General features: G+C 35.0%; 2 long non-coding RNA genes across 3 annotated transcripts in view; one reads left to right on the top strand and one right to left on the bottom strand.

Moving 5' to 3' along the window:
• Positions 1–4,834, top strand: part of LOC137648862 (uncharacterized) — a 92,638-nt gene extending 87,804 nt beyond the window's left edge. Inside the window, exons 9-10 of the long non-coding RNA XR_011045731.1 lie at positions 3,619–3,766; positions 4,650–4,834. This is a non-coding gene — a long non-coding RNA (uncharacterized lncRNA). The remainder of the gene's footprint in view (positions 1–3,618; positions 3,767–4,649) is intronic.
• LOC137648861 (uncharacterized) overlaps positions 1–15,625 on the bottom strand; it is a 92,526-nt gene extending 76,901 nt beyond the window's left edge. The window contains exon 1 of one of the 2 annotated variants that reach the window (XR_011045726.1): positions 15,507–15,621. This is a non-coding gene — a long non-coding RNA (uncharacterized lncRNA). Of the gene's footprint in view, positions 1–15,506 lie in introns of both variants that reach the window. The other variant, XR_011045725.1, reaches the window with a different exon arrangement.
• Positions 15,626–21,448: the final 5,823 nt, after the last annotated feature.

A 21,448-nucleotide genomic window follows, 5' to 3' on the forward strand; every position in this document is an offset into this window, starting at 1 on the left:
TCTTCATGGGCATTAGTTGTCGTCCTTTCCTGAGCAGGTGTTAAATACTCTCTACTTGACAATACGCTGTACTTCTCAGGCATACCCCTTCTCTCTCAACTCTGGTAGGTGTTGTACTCTTCTCCCTTCTCAGCCTGGAGTTATAACCCCCTCTTTTTTCGGCCAGGTGTTATAGGCCTTCTCTCTACTTGGGCAGGTGTTTACACTTTATTCTCGGGGCAGGTTGTATGCTTTATTCGCGGGTAGCAGGCAGATGATGTACGCTTATCTTGTCTGGGGCAGGTGTTGTACACTTCTCTCATCTCAGTCAGCTGTTGTACTTTTTTCCCTCTGTATGTGTAAACTTTTTCTGCACTTATCTCTCCTTGGGTCTGTTACTCACTCTCTCTTCTTGAGTGAGTTTCTCTCTCTCTTCATGAGTTTATTTTCCCTCTTGTCTGTAATATTCTCTTTTAGGACATGCGTTGTTTTCTCTTAAAACCTTTGTTTTAAGTATGTTAAACTTTTTTTTTTTTACTTGCACATGTTATTCTCTCATCTCATGCCTGTAATATTCTCGTCTCATACATGTATCTTCCTCCTTCCCGGGCCTGTAGTGTTCCCTCTTTTAGGGCCTGTAGTATGCTCCTTCTTCCTAGGGCCTGTTCCACACTCTCTCTTTCAGGGCCTTTAGTATGCTCCGTCTTCTATGGTTTGTAGTACTCACTCATCTCAAGCCTGTAGCAATCTCTCATCTCAAGCCATTGGTAATTTAACACATAACGAGCCTGTGGTATTCTTTCTCTATCAGGCAGATTTTACAGGGTATTCTCCCTCTACTTGGGCCTGCGGTCTTCTCTCCTTAATCTAGCTTTGGGGTTCTCTCTCTATCTGGGACTGTGATCTTTTCTCTTCTCGAGACTGTGGTATCTTAAAATCATTTATCAGTCCTGCAGTATTCTATTCTTTCGTCCTGTGGTATTCTATCCTTTATCAGGCCTGTGGTATTCTTTCATCAATAACATTTGTTATTCACTCTGCTTAAGCATGTGTTATTCACTCTGCTTAAGCATGTGTTACTCACTCTTCTTTAGCATGTTATTTTCTCCTTTTGAGCATTTTTTATCTTCTTGACCATGCATTCTCTCTCCTCCAGCATACTTTACCTTCTCTTTCTTGGGCCTGTGTTATTTTCTATCTTATTGGGCCTCCCATTCTCGCTCATCTTACCCTTGTGGCACTCTCCTCGAGCAGGTACTATTCTCTCTTTCTCGGACCCTTAGATTCTGTTGAGTCTTCAAAGGCATCTTTTCTTCCCCAGATTAACTTCCTTGCGGTGTTATATTTCATTCTATTTAGGGTTTTTTTTTCTGCATTCACGCGTTTTATAATCCTCTTATCTGCAATTTAAAATATCTCCAATTGACCTTTCTACATCTCATTTAACACCATCTGTTAACTCCTGTTTGGCGCATGTCTGCTCTAAGTTAGTCTTATTTCTCTAGTACACACTCATCCAGTGTCTGGTCTTTCCACAAACCCGTGCCTTTTGCACATTGTTCTCTCATGTCTTTCTCCACAGGAAGTAGGCACTTCAATGTAGTTTTTATTTATTCATTTGAGCCATATAGACCAGAGTTGCGGTCAGGAGGCCATTCAATTGTAGAAAAAAAAAATGCAGCTGCAAGCCAAAGGAACCTCTGCTGTACTGTCTGATCCAAACCTACGGAGAATATTTGTATATTAATAATAATCTGTTTTCAATAACTGGGGTTCAATGGTTTGCCATCTGGCCCTAGTTGCTTACCATGTCTAACGTTTACATAAGTGAAAAATTCCTAGATCTTTATTATTTTGAGCTGTTGAAGAGACCAGATGGAATAATCTGCCCCCTGGATACTAACCCATAATATATCAATAACAACAAAACCCTTAGAAATGGCACTAACTCGGCTCTTATAATCGCGTTTTAGCCATTCGGTCTAAATGCACACCAAGGCTTGTGGCAATTCCTAACAACTAAATTCTTTTTTTTTTACGTTGGCGTAATAGTAGCGTACATCAAATTTCTTAAATAGGCTTGGAATCTTTTAGCTAATGTCCTAAATGATAATCAAGGAATGAAATTATACTTCAGCAGGATATTACTATTAATCACTGTCAAGACTGCTTTAATCCCTTAAATTGATTACCCTATAAGTACTTCAAATGTTTAATTTCATTAGATAATTACTTTAAAAGTGCTCCATGATTAACTATAGGCTCAGCTATGTTTTCAGTTATTTCAGTATTGAAGTTTTCACAAATATCTGACGAACAGTTCTTTGGTCAGGCTACATGTAAAGACCAGCGTCAAGTTCTTGCTAAATTTTCAAGTACATCCTCTCAGTCAAATATTGTCTTTAAAACCGCTTAGCTAGCCATTATAGAAATATTCACCGATGTCCTAGAATTCGGTGGCAGAGATAAAAAAAATAAAATCACCCAGGATTAAAGTATTTTTCAAAATACTTTTAATTCAATGATACAGGTGAGGTTGTGTTTAATTTTAGTTTTATTTAAATGATACAGGAGTTTAATTTTCCAAAAAAAAATCAATTTTCAAAACTAGTTTTTTCAATGATACGCTAGGTTGTTTAATTTCCAACATTTTTCAATGATACAGGAGAGGTTCAATGTTTAATTTTAAAAATTAGTTTTATTCCAATGATACTGGAGGTTTTGTTTAATTTTTTAAATTAGTTTTAATTCGATATTGAAATTCATGGTAGTTTCACCCAACGGGTTATAAAGTCAGTAATAATCTTCATCTACGTTAAGAATCTTAGCTCTTTTTATTGTTGCTACTGTTAGGTTAAAGTCCAATTGCCTGTATATATTGCATGTTAACATTAAATACTTGTGGAACGATATTCCTGATTCGAAAATGTTATTAAAAGCCTTTCAAGCTTTCTCAGTATTTGGATAAACTTGTGTATTAAAACTTGCCTTTATTTTAGACGACTATCTAACTCACGTTAGAGCCTTTAATTCATCAATAAAAGAGTTAAGATTAAAGCTAAAACGTTATGAAATCCAGATATCAAATATTCCCTTACGCATAATCTTAAACTTAGCGTTCGAAATCACTAATGGTATAAAATATAATTTTGACTAACTTGCAATAAACCTTGGCAACCCTAAAATATCATTTGGTCAGTACATTTGAGCATAGTGGAATCTTGGGTCTACAGGCAACATGCAACATATAATGAAAGTTTGTGAAGTGAAAGGTAACAAAATTTAGTACTCACTGTTTAAAATGCTAAATTACTACTGCCATAGAAATGTCACCGAAGCAAACTTTTGGGAAGAATTTCTTTAGGCAAAGAAACTTACCTTTATATTGCATAATTTTTCTCAATTTGTAATGATTTTGAAAGTGATAACCTTAATTTTGCAACCTTCAAAACATATTTTTTTATATTTATATTGGCGTATAACTATTATAGAATTTATGGAATCTGCGTTAACCTTGTATAAATTCGCTAAGTATTTTTAGACTTTTTTTTTATATATAAAAATTGTAGCAAAAACACTATTACGGTCACAGATGTAGGAACAAGCCATTCTATTTTAGTAACCTTTGGTTATTTCCAGGGATGCAGTGCATGGCACTGTCTGTTTGGGAGCTTTTAATTCATGAACTTAATATATGATCTGATTAAAACCTGTTTTCAACGAATTACACGTCGATTGGTGAAGAAAAACTATAGAATGACTAAATCCACACAAAATTTCCTTTGAGGTAAGTTTAGTGGTCATTTAAATTTTTTTTCCCTCTGGATTTAGTCTTTTATTTAAATGGTCTAAATCATTTTTCAATTCTCTAAGAAGGTTGTTTAATTTTCAAAGTAAGTTTTAATTCTGATACAGGAAAGGAATAGTTTAACTTTCAAACTTTTCATGTCAAATTTACAAGAGGGTAGGTTCAATATTTTATTTTCAAAATTAGTTTTCAGTGATATAAGAGGTTTAATTTTCAAAATTTATTTTAGTGTCATATGATTAAGTTTCATTGCTTAGGTCAATAACTCTTCTATTTTGCAATTGCTTCAAGTATTTAGCATTCTTGAATGATTTTTAAATTAACAGGATAAGGTTGTCTTAATTTCACAATAAGATTTCGAACGTATTTGTTCAGATTTACTTATTCACTAAATCCGGAATTTTTCTAGAATACAGGTGGGAGTAGCGAACTTTGTTTAAATAATGCGGTAAATTTTAAAATATAACTCTAAACATCTGTTGATAGATTAGTTATGGAGCTTGAAAAGGAATTAAATTCAGGATATTTGATTTAAAGTGTATATTTAAAGAGTGGAAATTTAAATAAACCGTATTCCTTCAAAGTAAACATGTTCTAGCTGTATACTGCAAAATTGAAATTTTTAGTAGGAAATGAGCTAATTAATACTTGAAGCTATTTATTTTATAAAACAAAGCTGTTGTAAAGTTAGGCTGTTTAACTTATTTTGGGGTGTTAATAATATAAAAAATGGCAGTTTTGTGCATTTTCATACAAAACATAACTGGATTTTCAGTCAAGTTTAACAAATTCGATTTTCAATTAATTTCTTACCATTATAATTTTCTTAGTACATATGTTAACATTTCTTTTAACTTTTCAGGTGAATGAGGATGATGAAAGCTAACAAGACTTGAAGAACAAAAGCAAAATCAGAAATTAAGAATAAGTTACTAAGACGGGAAGGAAGAATATTTACACACACGGAGTAATTGGAATATAAAGAGACAAGCAGAATTATAAGCATTTTAATTAATGTAAAAAATAATATTGCAGTAAATAAATTTTCTTCATCATAACAATTACTTTGTTTCTTTTAAACTGATTTTAAATTGTGCTGGTCTGAAAAAAACATGTTCTAGTTTTCTATGTATCTATACTTTTTGAGTAAGATCTCGTACTCTCTCCACTCCCAGAGCAGGAGGATATACACGTGAAGCCAGTGTTATGCTGAGAACTTTGTTTCTCCACTGAAGCCAGTAATGTACAATTTTGAGGCCTGTTGCGCACACTGCCTCTTCTCTCCATTCCCATGTTTTTGTGTCCTATCTTCTCTACTTAGCCATATTAGGTTTTTGTTCCTTCTTCTTGGACACGTTATGTTCCATGCGGGAATGAGTTTTACTCTTTTGGTGCATTTGTTGTTTCTCTACTTTTGACTTCACTCGGGTATGTTCTGTGACATACTGGACTGTCTTCATGGGCTTTAGCTGTCGTCCTTTCCAGAGCAGGTGTTAACACTCTCTACTTGACATATGCTGTACTTCTTCTCAGGCATACCCCTTCTCTCTCAACTCTGGTAGGTGTTGTACTCTTCTCCCTTCTCAGCCTGGAGTTATAACCCCCTCTTTTTTCGGCCAGGTGTTATAGGCCTTCTCTCTACTTGGGCAGGTGTTTACACTTTATTCTCGGGGCAGGTTGTATGCTTTATTCGCGGGTAGCAGGCAGATGATGTACGCTTATCTTGTCTGGGGCAGGTGTTGTACACTTCTCTCATCTCAGTCAGCTGTTGTACTTTTTTCCCTCTGTATGTGTAAACTTTTTCTGCACTTATCTCTCCTTGGGTCTGTTACTCACTCTCTCTTCTTGAGTGAGTGTTTCTCTCTCTCTTCATGAGTTTTATTTTCCCTCTTGTGTCTGTAATATTCTCTTTTAGGACATGCGTTGTTTTCTCTTAAAACCTTTGTTTTAAGTATGTGTTAAACTTTTTTTTTATTCTCTCATCTCATGCCTGTAATATTCTCGTCTCATACATGTATCTTCCTCCTTCCCGGGCCTGTAGTGTTCCCTCTTTTAGGGCCTGTAGTATGCTCCTTCTTCCTAGGGCCTGTTCCACACTCTCTCTTTCAGGGCCTTTAGTATGCTCCGTCTTCTATGGTTTGTAGTACTCACTCATCTCAAGCCTGTAGCAATCTCTCATCTCAAGCCATTGGTAATTTAACACATAACGAGCCTGTGGTATTCTTTCTCTATCAGGCAGATTTTACAGGGTATTCTCCCTCTACTTGGGCCTGCGGTCTTCTCTCCTTAATCTAGCTTTGGGGTTCTCTCTCTATCTGGGACTGTGATCTTTTCTCTTCTCGAGACTGTGGTATCTTAAAATCATTTATCAGTCCTGCAGTATTCTATTCTTTCAGTCCTGTGGTATTCTATCCTTTATCAGGCCTGTGGTATTCTTTCATCAATAACATTTGTTATTCACTCTGCTTAAGCATGTGTTATTCACTCTGCTTAAGCATGTGTTACTCACTCTTCTTTAGCATGTTATTTTCTCCTTTTGAGCATTTTTTATCTTCTTGACCATGCATTCTCTCTCCTCCAGCATACTTTACCTTCTCTTTCTTGGGCCTGTGTTATTTTCTATCTTATTGGGCCTCCCATTCTCGCTCATCTTACCCTTGTGGCACTCTCCTCGAGCAGGTACTATTCTCTCTTTCTCGGACCCTTAGATTCTGTTGAGTCTTCAAAGGCATCTTTTCTTCCCCAGATTAACTTCCTTGCGGTGTTATATTTCATTCTATTTAGGGTTTTTTTTTCTGCATTCACGCGTTTTATAATCCTCTTATCTGCAATTTAAAATATCTCCAATTGACCTTTCTACATCTCATTTAACACCATCTGTTAACTCCTGTTTGGCGCATGTCTGCTCTAAGTTAGTCTTATTTCTCTAGTACACACTCATCCAGTGTCTGGTCTTTCCACAAACCCGTGCCTTTTGCACATTGTTCTCTCATGTCTTTCTCCACAGGAAGTAGGCACTTCAATGTAGTTTTTATTTATTCATTTGAGCCATATAGACCAGAGTTGCGGTCAGGAGGCCATTCAATTGTAGAAAAAAAAAATGCAGCTGCAAGCCAAAGGAACCTCTGCTGTACTGTCTGATCCAAACCTACGGAGAATATTTGTATATTAATAATAATCTGTTTTCAATAACTGGGGTTCAATGGTTTGCCATCTGGCCCTAGTTGCTTACCATGTCTAACGTTTACATAAGTGAAAAATTCCTAGATCTTTATTATTTTGAGCTGTTGAAGATACCAGATGGAATAATCTGCCCCCTGGATACTAACCCATAATATATCAATAACAACAAAACCCTTAGAAATGGCACTAACTCGGCTCTTATAATCGCGTTTTAGCCATTCGGTCTAAATGCACACCAAGGCTTGTGGCAATTCCTAACAACTAAATTCTTTTTTTTTTACGTTGGCGTAATAGTAGCGTACATCAAATTTCTTAAATAGGCTTGGAATCTTTTAGCTAATGTCCTAAATGATAATCAAGGAATGAAATTATACTTCAGCAGGATATTACTATTAATCACTGTCAAGACTGCTTTAATCCCTTAAATTGATTACCCTATAAGTACTTCAAATGTTTAATTTCATTAGATAATTACTTTAAAAGTGCTCCATGATTAACTATAGGCTCAGCTATGTTTTCAGTTATTTCAGTATTGAAGTTTTCACAAATATCTGACGAACAGTTCTTTGGTCAGGCTACATGTAAAGACCAGCGTCAAGTTCTTGCTAAATTTTCAAGTACATCCTCTCAGTCAAATATTGTCTTTAAAACCGCTTAGCTAGCCATTATAGAAATATTCACCGATGTCCTAGAATTCGGTGGCAGAGATAAAAAAAATAAAATCACCCAGGATTAAAGTTATAATCAGTATGCTATTTAATAATCCTTAATACTTAGTGAATTTAAAAATTAAAAACCACGCTCATCTGATTACTAAAATACCCTAAATTACTGGAATATGAATTTTCCCATTAATGCAAAAATAAGGGATTTTTCTACATCACCGATAAATTTTATCTAGACCAAATCATAAATACAAATTTATAATAAGTGAACTACCACCAACTGCCAATTGTCTAGAATCATCACCTGCTAATTACCAATCTCATGATAACTAATCTTTGGTAGTACCAAAATCACTAAAAAATTACACAATGACAGCATTGCTCCTATCTTTAAAGGGGGCAATACCATGTTTGGAGAATACGTTAAAGGCTTCGAATTATGTTAGGTCCAAAAATAGTGTTTTCCCCATAAACTAAAATGAAAATTTTGGAAGCTATTGAATAAGTCTTGAATGGTAAACTACAACCGTTTTTAAAATCTAAGCCTATGGAATTTTTTTTTTTATAAATTGGTTACCGCTACCGTTAGTTATGAAAAATACTTTCCTAAATGCAAAATACCAGTTATTGAACAAAACTATTTGGTTAAAAATCTACCTTACTTCAACATATAAACAATGTCAGTATTCCCGTTGACATTTAAATTGTCTTCAATCTATAGTAGCCAAATTATTTAATTTTCTACTATGATTTAGCTGAAATCGCTGTTACCAGACAGGGTATTTATCTTTAAGATAACTTTGCTTTAATACTGCATTAACGTTAAAAATTTTACTGGTTTCAACATTGTTACCTTAATAGATAAAGTTATAAACTCAGTGTTTATTTTAGAATTTTAGTAATATTCTAAGACCATAAAACTCATTTGTAATAAACTAAGCGAATTTGATAAATTATTAAAATAAACAGGTAAATTTTATAGATTTCACTTCTGAAATTATGCCAACTTGAAATTATTCCATGTTCTTTAGATCATTAAATATTAGTTATCACCATTAGTGGAAATTTCCTTAGTAAATACAATATGAATGTGTTAATGAAAACAATATATCTCAATTTTCTTATTTTTTTATTTTCTAAGGAATACACGTTTCAGAATTCCAGTGCTTCATTATCCTATACTGGTAAATGAAAATGGCTATCACTATCAACCAGTTGGAACAAATTAAAGCTTTGATTGAAAAAAATAACTGGTTACAACAATTTCACTGACTTCTATAGTAGGATTTTACAATTTTACTTCCTTCAAACGTTGCACGAATTGCAGTGTCTTCATATGTTCTTGGTACTTCAGGTGTAGCTATGCAGATTTCATCAGTTTGGAGCAGCTGTTGTCTTGCAGAATTCTGAATAACCTGCAAAAAAAGAAAACGTAAGTCACCTCAAAACCACTTTCCTAATACAAACATTTAATAATTTTTATTCAAATTTTCTGAATGTTTGTTACTAAAAAAAAATAAAAAACTCATCACAAAATTTCGAAATTGAGGTTTATTACAACAAGCAAAGCACTAATGAACATAATACCCCACTTCCATAATGAATAAAGAAAATATTCCGTAAATGAAATTTTGTTCAGAGCATAAATTTAATCTTTCAGGAACACCACTTTCTTCATAATAAATATTAAGAAAATATTCCGTAAATAAAGTTTTGTTCAGAGCATAAATTTATTCTTTCAGAAACGCTCAACAAAACTGGAGGCTCGTATTGGCTGGCACTTTCATTACAGCTATCACTATAGTAGTATTTATTAAATTATTTAATCCGACCAACCAAAATCCGTGTCTCATTTTATGATTTAGGTCAAAGACCTTACAGATAGAAAAAATGCTACTACACAAAATAATCTAGCATATTGAAGGATAAGTAAACATATTGCAAGAGCCACTTTTACAACAAAAAACTAAAGTGGCATTGAATCAACTAAAATTTAATGAGAAAAAACTGAATTCATGGTGGTGGGCAAAAGCGTGAGAAACTTGGGCGATATTCAAATGAACATAAATAATGACTCTGCCGATATCTAGGTGTATATCTTGACTGTAACCTGTCTCTAAATGCCCAAAATAAATGTAATAAAAAGTGCTGATTATCATATACGAAATATTGCGTTTATAAAAAAGTACCTGGACGAAAATTCTGTAAAGAAACTTGTGATAAACTTATTACCAGGATTGACTACTGCAACTATACAATAATTTACCAAAAGTTCAACTAAGAAATTACGAAACATAACAGAGGGGCAAGACATGAAAGGTGTCCCACCTAGAGAAAGGATTACCCCGATTTACACTGGCTGCCGATTAAAGCGAGAATTTAATTTAAAATATGTACAATAACCCACCAAGTTATCAGAACCGGGCGTCCAAAATACCTAAGAATTGCTACATATTGTGCAGCCAACAAATCATTTCGACACGAGAATAGTTAGATTGTTTCAGACTGTTGGAACCTAGATTTATGTACACTAAGCTCCAGAGCCTTTAAATATGCGGCCCCGAGACTATATAATAAGCTCCCACGAAACGTTTGAATGATTGAAGACATTAAGGCTTTCAAGAGGAAACTGAAGACACATATTTCCTGAGTCTTGACAGTGACTATTTAACAGTAAATGAACAATACACGATATGAAATGTTAAATACTCTGAACGAACAAGGTAAAACGACGGTGGAGGTCCTGTAGAGAGTGGGGTTCCCCTGCTGTATGGGACCGGAAAAGCAGCCATCAAAGTAAAAGCATACATATTTTACAGTTTGTGTTCCGATTACCCGTGGAGATCGGGTTCGACGTTGTTGTATGTACGAGTCATGTGTAATGAATGAATGTATAATTTTGATAGGAGACCAAGCCAGTTTGAAATATAAGATCTAACAAGCCACAAGGCTCGGTGAAGTGGCCGACAACTTTTTTTCCTTTGCTTGTACCCGACCGCCAGCATTATAAACTGTACTGATCACTGTTGACAGACACTGACAGCTCTGCCAACTTTCTCTTATCTACAGTCAAGCCAGAGAAATTTTCTTCAACGTAAGCCAGTATTTTCTGCAGAAGGAGCAGTACCAAGGAATTTTTTTATAACTTTCTAAAGAATCTATCAGCTACAGAGAAAATCTATATCAATGCTGTAAACAATTACGGTATATCACTTTATGTGCTTTACAAATAGATGCTGTGTTCAGATATTCCATGCCTGAATACACTCGCATACAGATTTGGCGCCTTAGTGACGCACCCGTTAAGTAGCATAGGGGTAGGTTGGAACATAACAGTAGCAAGGAGATCCATGGCTTTACTCCACCTAAACCTTATTTTGGATTGATAGGACTTTTAGTGAGACTTCCAAACAGAACTAATATGAAAGCAGAAGTTAGAAATGACCAATGTTTTAACGAAAATTAAACTACTATATCTGAAGCGATCCTATAATTAAAATTTTGCAAGTAGCTTCCTACTAGCCTCGTGGCTAGTTCAGTGGTAATTTTTTTGTTACGCCTACCTTTCGCATGACAGCAGCTCGATCGCACCCTGGGACCGTAAGTTTAGAGAGTATGCCACCTCTGTGGTTGGGCTTGCCCGGCTGACGTTCTGGCGAGCGACAATTTCAATGAAACTAACAGAAGCCAGAGATCTTTACCTTTTACCTTTAATAAGTAAAATATGCAAATGGAAAGAGCTAAGTAGAGAAATCATAAAATAGAAATCTGAAGAACATTGAATTAAAAACCGTTCACCAGCCTTCCTTTTACTAGTGATAACTGGAACTGCTAATGGGAGTGCCTTTCGAATAAATTCCAAGATAACTAACAATGGCAACCTTTCAGAAGTACCTACAATATATATGATTAACGAATCTAAAGAAATGCTGGTCTTATGGTCTGGCGTTGAATCTGGGTTGCCTGTGATATTGCCGATACCTTTCCTAGTATAATAAGAAAACTGTTCGTCAAATTTTAAGGCTAATGAAAAGTTACTTTATGAAAATTTAGGTCAATAAAGGAAACTAATAGAGCATTTACGATTAATGAGGAAGGGTATTACTTTTGAATAAAAAAAAAAGTTATAAGCAATTAAAAGTAATAACTTTAGTAATCTTACATTGAAAGAATTTGACAATACAGGGTTCACAGCAACAATGAAATATTTTCAATGTTGTCCTAAATTTAATTATTTCATGTAGTCAAGCTACGACTTTTTAAAACCCGAAGTTCGCGATAATTCTAGGCCTGCATTCGTTACCTATTCTATGGGTCACGTTCAGTCGCCTAGTTACGCGGTTTCTAACCATACATAACCATTAGGAACCTAGTTTAACAATTTCGTTACTGCAATTATTTAAAGGCAATCTACCTTAGAGCCCTGCCCAGGCAATCTACCTTAGAGCCCTGCCCAGGCAATCTACCTTAGAGCCCTGCCCAGGCAATCTACCTTAGAGCCCTGCCCAGGCAATCTACCTTAGAACCCTGCCCAGGCAATCTACCTTAGAACCCTGCCCAGGCAATCTACCTTAGAACCCTGCCCAGGCAATCTACCTTAGAACCCTGCCCAGGCAATCTACCTTAGAACCCTGCCCAGGCAATCTACCTTAGAACCCTGCCCAGGCAATCTACCTTAGAACCCTGCCCAGGCAATCTACCTTAGAACTCTGCCCAGGCAATCTACCTTAGAACCCTGCCCAGGCAATCTACCTTAGAACTCTGCCCAGGCAATCTACCTTAGAACCCTGCCCAGGCAATCTACCTTAGAACCCTGCCCAGGCAATCTACCTTAGAACCCTGCCCAGGCAATCTACCTTAGAACCCTGCCCAGGCAATCTACCTTAGAACCCTGCCCAGGCAATCTACCTTAGAACTCTGCCCAGGCAATCTACCTTAGAACTCTGCCCAGGCAATCTACCTTAGAACTCTGCCCAGGCAATCTACCTTAGAACTCTGCCCAGGCAATCTACCTTAGAACTCTGCCCAGGCAATCTACCTTAGAACTCCTTACTTCGAATATGTAGATTTGCAAATAATCAGGCGGTAAGAAAAAATGGGAAAAACTTACCGAGAAATTAAATTATGTTATTCCAAATAACACCTGTCATATTAAGCTTATTCGTGAATTTATTGGCTAATATCAATTGATACTTGGCCATTAATACCATGTTTAATTAAATGGTTTAAACAAAATTCAAGTAAAGTTTCAAAGAATAGTCAAGCCTAATGTTTAACTGACTAGAGCATTAGGAAAAAAAAAAGATACTCCGTTCGAACGCTCGGGAAATTAACTTATTATTTAACTCCCAACACCAAAATTTCTAATTTTCATATTAAAGTACCTCGATGATTACTTGAGCAAGTATTTTATCTTGTGAATAACTTCAAGGAGTAAGGTCCACTTTATATTTTTACCCATGATCACAGCTTTTTTTTTAACAAGACTTCATAGCTTTTCCTGGACCTTTTATACAACCTTTTGGTAGAATTTAAGAGCCGAGCTACGAAGGTTGTTGTTCAAACTCACTACATATTAGGATTAAATGTCTCCAAAATCTAAATATTGAAAAAAATTGCTCTGCGAAAATTTTTAAAATACGCGCTAAAATTTCATCATCCCTTATGCGAGGCGAGCTATCAAAATAAATAGTATATTCAAAAAACTAAATCTTATCTTGGACTAAAGATACTGTGTCTTCAAAATTAGTGGTCTGCTTCCAAGACGCATGAATATTAACGAAAATTAATAGGTACTCAATCTTCATTAGAAAGCATAAACTGCTTAATAGCACAAGTTAACCTCTTGATTAAGTTTCAACTATCTTAAGTAATACACTTTTGGCTTTAGCAATTTCAAGCATATCAAAATTATGCTGCCTTATTTAATATTTACATTCCTCAAAATATACTTCAATTTACTCAAACTGAAATTTGCAATTATACCACATCACCTAACTTCCTTTCTAGAAAACTAGAAACGCAGAAGCAGTTACGAAAGATATGCTGCAAATTTCGGTAATTTTAATGCTTACTTTATTCATCCGGGATACGAACATTCTTAAAAGTCCTTTAAACAAGCAAACTACATATTTGCACACTAAGTCGCTCATTAATGTCTGGTAAATTTAGTGCAGCGCTAACATGAACCTGATGATTTGTGGATATTCTTTCTGTTTAACCTAATTCCTTTGCTCACTTCAAATAATGTTAATAACCCCATGTGAAATTTCATTGCTACCGGTAAAAGTTGATTAGCGTAAAGTGTTTAGGTTCTTTCGCACGATACATTAGATGTGAATTAATATTTTCGCAGATGTTCCACAAACTTTGACAAAGATTAGTATTAGCTACTTTCATAAGTGTCCCTGGAAACCAACGTAAAATAAAAATCACGAATCGACCGCACCCCAACATATTTAGAAGCTTCACTAAATTGTCTATTGGAATTTTTATAGTGTAGATCTACCTTGCCCCGTCCTATCTCAAATTTTAGGCTTAATCGAAGGCAGAAATATCCATTAACAAGGTTCTTATGTGATCACTTATGCTGTACAATATCAAATGTTAATTTAGCCCTAAAAGTTAACGATAACTTAAGACCGTATTACATATCAAGTTATACTTGCACATTCTAGCCTGAATATCTATGCTGCGAGTAAACCTGGGTAATATTTCGATAGAGTCCTACCCAGCCATTACCACTTGCCAGTACATAGGGGCTTTGTATTACTTTTTTGCTCAGACAAAAAAAAAAAGAAAAAAGAAAAAATAAAAAAAGAAAAAAAAAAAAAGAAAAAAAATTCAAACTCCTTAGTACTGGCCACGGGTAATCACTGGGTGGAACTATTGAAATATTACCGAAACCGGGAAGCTACTTCGTAACTAGGCTAATTATACCTTTAACGTACCGTTCGATAAATAAATCAGAATATGAACTACTAAACCTCAAGTCTTCATCTGAACTGCCTATTCATAGATAAGAACAGATGTTAATACCTTTAAACATACTTGCATGCACTTATATTGGTACATTAAATATCCGACAACGTATTGAGTTATATAAACCGCTAGTTTGGGTTCCAAATCCTTTTGAAAACTTCCGAGACATTATGGAAGGGGTAAAATCAGCTAAATTTATTAAAGTTAAGGATAGTCTGGACTGCTTGCTTTCACAGATATTTCTAAAATGATATTGCGGGTAAAATTTAATTGCTTCCGTCAATACAGTATCGAGACTTTTTAAGTAATGTATTATGATTAACTTTTTAAAATATCCTTGATGAAAATGATGCCTCCAAATGCGGAATTGTGGGTCAGGTTTTTGTTTTGTTTCTTTAAGGAAAACTAAAAGCAACTACTAAAATTGTTTCAGGTTTTCTGACCAGTTCTAAATACATAGACTCGGTTCAAACTTAATCCATGAGCTTATGGGGCCCAAATTAAGAATTTACCATAATTATGAAAGAGAAGCTTACTAATATTCCTTTCCCCTAACAATCGTTTAAAATCAGATAGGAAAAAAACTAAACGAAATAACGTTCTACCTCAAGTTAGTCAAATTAGCCAAATAAAATATCAGACACCATTTTCTAATTTTCTGCCAATTAAGGGGTGCATTTATATAACACGCAGCTTTAAACATGAAAAGGTCAATAACTTAATTCCAGAAAAGGATAAGTATCACTAGCACGCACAATACGACTCAACACTACCCTGTTTATCAAATGTACACCGAAAATTAAGGTATCTTAACCTAAAATTTATATAGAATTCCCATCAACTTAAGAGTATCACTAATATTACACCATCAGTGATATAATTTACCTTACCTTAAATATCCACGAACGTCAAAGCAATTTAGAGAGTCAAATAACCGGTCTTCTGTTCCCCTACACGATGAGAGGTCTTTAAGAGCTTTTGACCAATTACAGACGTCCTAGTCTTTCTCTTCAAGCAAAAGGAGAAACGTGTTCCTTGATTGGCTGATGAAACTCGAGGAGTTTACAGGAGGGTAGTGTTACTTTTGATAGTCCTAAGGTGACATCTGTTGGCCAGGCGAGTAATTATGAAAAGAAAAATGGAATAACCATAAATACTCGATAAAGAAGTAACCAAATTATTATTATTATTATTATTATTATTATCATTATTATCATTATTATTATTATTATTATTATTAGCTGAGTTACAACCCTAGTTGGAAAAGCAAGATGATATAAGCCCAAGGGCTCCAACAGAAAAACATAGCTCAGTGAGGAAAGGAAATAAGGAAATAAATAAACGACAGGAGAAACAATGAACAATTAAAATAAAATATTTAAGAAAAACAGTAACAAAATCAAAACAGACATTTCATATATAAGCTATAAAAAGACATAAGTTTGTAAATACCAAGAATTTTAAAGTAAGATGGAAATATCTTATTCATTCCTAGGTCAATTTCCTCCTAGCACGTGTTATGTTAGATATGACTTCTTGAAACAAAATGTCTCTTTAGTTTAATTGCAATGTCTAACAATATTTGTTGCTTAGAAATGTATTTGACATGTTCATTTTAGATTTTTAAATGTTGTAATGCCTTTCCGAAAGGAATAAATTGCTTACATGATTGTTTTTATGCTTTCCTTTAAACAAAAATAAAATAAAAACTTCAGCACAAATCAGGAAACTTGCAAATAGAGACATCTTCACCTCTATGAACCGAACCATAGATACGAATATTGTAATTCTGAATGAATCTGCCATCAACGTCAACGACATTTGAGGTCATGATAGAGATATTTAGATAATTACTGAATACTCATAAATGGCTTAATTTCCATTAAATAATAGAAATAATTGAAATACACTACATAAATGCCTGAAAAGTATTCCCTTCAAAGAAAACATTTTGTTTATATCTTCAATAAAATAGTCAGGCACGTGACTACTGTCGTGGTGTCTTAGGTGTTGGTTAAAACAAGTTTAAAGGTTTAAAGGCCGCTCATGAATGGCAGCGGCAATGGACAGTGACATTGCCCTATCAAGTAGGACAATGCCCTAGAGACTGACCATGTATACGTATGATCAGCGCCCAAGCTCCCTCTCCACCCAAGCTAGGACAAAGGAGGGCCAGGCAATGTCTGCTGATGACTCAGCAGACAGACCTATAGGCTCCCCCAAACCTCCCATCCTTAGCTCACAAGGATGGTGAGGTTGCAGTGACCAAAGAAACTAACGAGTTTGAGAGGTACTCGAGCCCAAGTCTGAATTTCTATTTATGATACCAAATTCAAAAGTTAGACAATCAAAGAGAACGGGTCGGTGATGTCATTTTGAAAGCGATAAAAATGATTAAACAAAAAACTATATAACTTTTTTTTTTTTAGTGTAGAAGCTTTTACACGATTGTATCTAACACTGCTTTTCATCCTGAAAAACTTTTATGAAATAAAGAATTACAAAAATGGTATTGCTTAGTACTTTGCACAAAAATGAGAAGATACAAACATAAGTGGAATTTTTGTTACCTTACGAGAGACCCATCATAAAAAAAGAAAAAAAAAATACGTACTTTCATTTTTATGTCAAAGTACTGGACAGTCTGCTAATACCATCTACCTTTTAAGAAAATTAATTTAGGTCTACTAAAATGTAGCTTTCAATGAATTCCCATAAATAGCTAAGAAGCATCCAGTTCTCATACTTTTCAAAAGATCCCTCGATTTAAATACGTAGAAAAGAGGACATTTCCATCTGTATATAAAAATCATAAATATATGAAACGATATGTACTTTAAAATTGGAATTATTTTTCATTTTTCTTTTCCTAAATCTGTAGTCTCCCTCTCTCTACGTCTTTTAATATAATTAAAAAGGATATTCAACAGAGCTTGCCCCTCCACGCATTACCTTTCCGTATCCCTGAAGGATTCACTTAGATAATTTTGAATAGTGAGATAAAGCTCGTGCATCCTCCTAGGGTCTGGAAACTATAGATTTGCCACTCTCTCTCTCTCTCTCTCTCTCTCTCTCTCTCTCTCTCTCTCTCTCTCTCTCTCTCTCTCTCTCTCTCTCTCTTCTTCTTCTTCTTCTCTACATTTCCTACTTTGGTACTGTTTAATTTTTTTAGTAAAAAATAATTGACTTTGACGAATCGGTACCGGTTCACTTACAATCAATTTGATGTCAAGCAAAATAAAAAAGCAGTGATCAATGCCTCATTAACAGCTATTAATCAAGCAAGAAGAGGTCATCGTCACTGCACCAAGCAACATTATATATAGCAATAATATCAAAGAGTGAGCAACAATTGTCGTTATTCTAAATAATATATCGAACATCAGAAATTACTAATGTTTTAGCAACATCGCACTGAACAGGGTCATTACGAAAAGAATGTGATAAGTTTTTTTTATGGCAATAATCTTACATTATTATTATTATTATTATTATTATTATTATTATTATTATTATTATTATTATTATTATTATTATTATTATTATCCAAGTTTCAATGCTACATGGAAAACAGAAGCTACAATCACAAGGGTCCAAATGGGATAGAGCCTCGTTGCAGGAAAGAAACGGAGAACGAACAAACAAAGTAGGAAAATAAATTAAAATAAGTAAATGCGTATACATAGTAAGACAAATAAAATGAAACATACATATAACATATAAATTATGAAGCGAGACTTACGTCAACAAGCTTAACAGCAAAGCCATTTGAAGTTCCTAATTGGTGGCTATCGTGACAAACGTGTATTTTATCGTGATCCGACTTTACAACTTAAACTTCTACTTATCATAAGAAAGAACTCAATGATAAGTGATAACCAGAAAAGAATGATAAATTAGCGAAACAAAGAGTAAACGTTCAGGGGATAAACAGCAACGACAAATGAAACCGTTTCTAGTCCGCTGCAGAACAAGGTATCAGACATGTCCTTATTCATTATCATCATTATTATTATTACTTGCTAATCTACAACCCTAGTTGGAAAATAAGAATGCTATAAGCCCGAGGGCTCAAGAGGGAAAATAGCCCAGTATAGAAAGGAAATAAGGAAACTACAAGAAAAGTAATTAACAATTAGAATAAAATATTTTAAGAACATATATTTCATATATAAACTATAAAATCTTTAAAAAACAGAAGGAAAAGAAATCACATAGGATATTGTGCCCGAGTGTGCCCTCAAGCAAGAGAACCCTACCCTAAGACAATGAAAGACCACGGGGTTTGGCTAGTTTTCATCGCCACGTTGGCCAGTGTGGATTGGTGATGGTAAGAGATATTAGTCGGATCAATCAAAGCAAGGCAATCTATCATGGGTGGTCCTGACTAGTACAGCTTTGTTGATCATGGCGATACGCAAACCCTTTCACGGCGTTAAGGTATCTCCACCAGAATAGGTCAAGGAGTAGAATGAAAGACTAAATTGATTGAAAAGCAGACGCTATACCCACTCCCCGCCTTCTCTCCGCCCTAAGATCAAGACCTCCCCATCCTCTATTCACCCAAAGCACGACACAAGCATAAAATACACTTTTAGGGAGAAGAATTTGAATTTAAGAAGGTGCAAAAAATTTAGCAAATTTAAGACAGGAGTTCGGAAAGAAGTTCACGAGATCGTTAATCACGAAACAAGTTATAATGAATAACTTGAATTTTCTAAAAGCCTTAATTAGGAAGATAATAACGAAGGCATTATAACCTAAACGATGAAGAAATTCTGGCGATTATTTTTATCAGCATAAATAAGTTTCTGCGGTCGGGTCTAGTTTCAGAGAGTGAGAGAGAGAGAGAGAGAGAGAGAGAGAGAGAGAGAGAGAGAGAGAGAGAGAGAGAGAGAGAGATTATATGCATATTTATAAAACATGGTTTCACCCAGAAGGGAGGATTATTATATTGTCATTCCATTCAATTTTGTTGGTAAATAATTATTGAGGGAACAGCACAAGTTGGCCTGCAGTTACTTATCTCAACGATTAGGTGAACTGAATTTTAGGGAAAATACTCATCTGGTTCGTGAGCCAAACAGGCCTATTAAAAGAATGACAACTGAGCGTGTGCTACCACAACAATTACGTGAGGACAGAGAGAGAGAGAGAGAGAGAGAGAGAGAGAGAGAGAGAGAGAGAGAGGGAGAGAAATAGTACATTCTATGGAATATATTTATATATATATATATGTATATATATATATATATATATATATATATATATATATATATATATATATATATATATATATATATATGTATACATACATATATATATATATATATATATATATATATATATATATATATATATATATATATATATATGTGTGTGTGTGTTTGTGTGTGTGTGTGTGTGTGTGTCTACGACGCAGAATTCCTGACCGAAAAACCAATTGGTAAAAACTAATAAACACTAAGAAAGTAATTAATTATTTTTTGATGTCTTTAAATGTGAAGGAGGTTGTTAAGGCAAGACATTCACTAAGGCATGGGATTCAAAGTTTCTTCTTACATCGCAGAATGTTACATTTTCACGTTAGGCAAACACGTACCTCAGTTTTTCGCAATAGTATGCAAATCCTTAAGTTAGAAATGGCTAGCTCGTTTTACCCCGTCTCTCTCTCTCTCTCTCTCTCTCTCTCTCTCTCTCTCTCTCTCTCATAACTTAAAAGAAGTTGGTCTTTCTCATTCAAAGTTTTAGTCTCCGCACATTAAATTTTTTTTCCGTCTTCATCCAAGTTCCAAAGAGGTTCGCCACGTTGACTTACGAAGTTCTTCCGAGCTGCAGGAGGAGAAAATTGAAGTTTTTCCGCCGTGAGAAAGACAAACAACTAAAATTCAACTGTTGTTTCCCCACTAGACTTTTCTTGGGAAGCCACTTTGGGTCTTAAGGCGAGTTTAAACTGTCGAACGGTTCGTCGAACGTGGTTCGACAGACAAGTGTTTGAAGTGATGTTTGAACGTGTGAACGGGGTATTTGGTTGTCGAACACGTTCGTCGAACGGTTCGAAGAAAGTCTGTTCTAGCCTGACTTTTGTGGGCGGGGCTTCATCGTCCACAAACCTTATGCATTTGTGACTGACTCCACTTCTTCGAACCGTTTGACAAGCAGGTTCGACGTCCAGGCTCGACGGACCGTTTGAGCGTGTAAACCCCGCTTTAGATTTATGCTGGAAATATGAATAGGCCTCGTTGGAAAATATAGATGGACCGGGGTTGCCCAAATCGTGGTGGCTTGGAGAAGCTAGTAGTAGCGGTGACAATGGTTGCCTTAATACTCAAGATCTAAAGATCTAATAAGGAATATATGTACATAATACATACAGACACGCACACAATAACATATATGCATATTAAACATATATGTTTACAGTGTATATATATATATATATATATATATATATATATATATATATATATATATATATATATGCTATTATTATTTGGTGTGGGTATGTATGCTATATTGGCGATATCTAACCGAGGACCTTTGCGTCAGTAGGCGTAGGAGGAGATGATGATGTATGCTATAGAGATAAGCCATGATCAGCAAATCTGTACTTGCCAGAGCCAACCATACTAGGTTGGTTTGCTGTGAACGATCAGACGAAAATCTCCCGCCATCACGAATCCACATTGACCAGCAAGGCTATGAAAACTGGAAAAACCCCAAACATGAATTATCTTGTTTCAGGCCTTTATCCAGCAGTGGACTAGAAACGGTTGCATTTGTTGTTATTGTTGTTGTTGTTGTTGTTTGTTAGTGTTACCTGCCGACCCAT

The sequence above is a fragment of the Palaemon carinicauda genome, chromosome 10, assembly GCF_036898095.1.
Source record: "Palaemon carinicauda isolate YSFRI2023 chromosome 10, ASM3689809v2, whole genome shotgun sequence".
In the NCBI taxonomy this organism is placed as follows: Eukaryota; Metazoa; Arthropoda; class Malacostraca; order Decapoda; family Palaemonidae; genus Palaemon; species Palaemon carinicauda.